The sequence below is a fragment of the Penaeus monodon genome, chromosome 32, assembly GCF_015228065.2.
Source record: "Penaeus monodon isolate SGIC_2016 chromosome 32, NSTDA_Pmon_1, whole genome shotgun sequence".
Lineage (NCBI taxonomy): Eukaryota > Metazoa > Arthropoda > Malacostraca > Decapoda > Penaeidae > Penaeus > Penaeus monodon.
This window is the reverse complement of record NC_051417.1, coordinates 23,912,847-23,913,460: the sequence shown is the minus strand read 5'-3', so window position 1 is coordinate 23,913,460 and position 614 is coordinate 23,912,847. Positions and strand designations below refer to the sequence as shown.

The following is a 614-nucleotide window of genomic DNA, read 5'->3' as shown; positions in this document are numbered from 1 at the left end:
GGAGACCTAGTCATTAGGACCAAGAAGAGTTGTGGCTGTACTTGGAGATGTAGTTCTAGGCTCTGCTTTAACTCATTGACAACAGGTGAATTTTTGGGTAAAGTCAAGGATGGGTTTGGGTCAGTGTATGTGCAGTTCCATGCTGGGGTGATTGTTCTACTTTCCTATAATGTTTTCTCTCACCAGTGTTATGGTTTGTGTGAATTAGCTTAAAGAGCTGTAAGTTGGTATGTATGAAAAGTTTAAAATAAGGAAAGGAAAATGTTATATGATAGAGTCCTTTTTATATGGAGATCTAACAATTTTACTGCTCTAAAGAGATGGGAGCTAGCTTAGGAAGCTTTACAAGTATAAGTAAGATACATCAGTTCTTGTTCATAACAAAGCCTTTTGTAGTTGTTGAAGGGCATAATCAGTCAGTTACATGCTATTATAAACCTGTAGAATTTGTGTAGATTTACTTATTAGAATGATAATTTTTGAAAGCCTCTGAGATATTTGACCTATCTTACATTCAACACTAATTTTATGTGTTCTGTTTTATGTAAAGTAATGAAAGTGTAGAGGAAGGATCTGAGGTTCAATAAAGACTAAACTGATCTGATAAAAAAAAA

General features: G+C 34.2%; 1 protein-coding gene across 27 annotated transcripts in view; it reads left to right on the top strand.

Moving 5' to 3' along the window:
- The window catches only part of LOC119593731 (myoneurin-like), a 102,537-nt gene that overhangs the window by 32,398 nt on the left and 69,525 nt on the right, over positions 1-614 (top strand). The window lies entirely within an intron of this gene.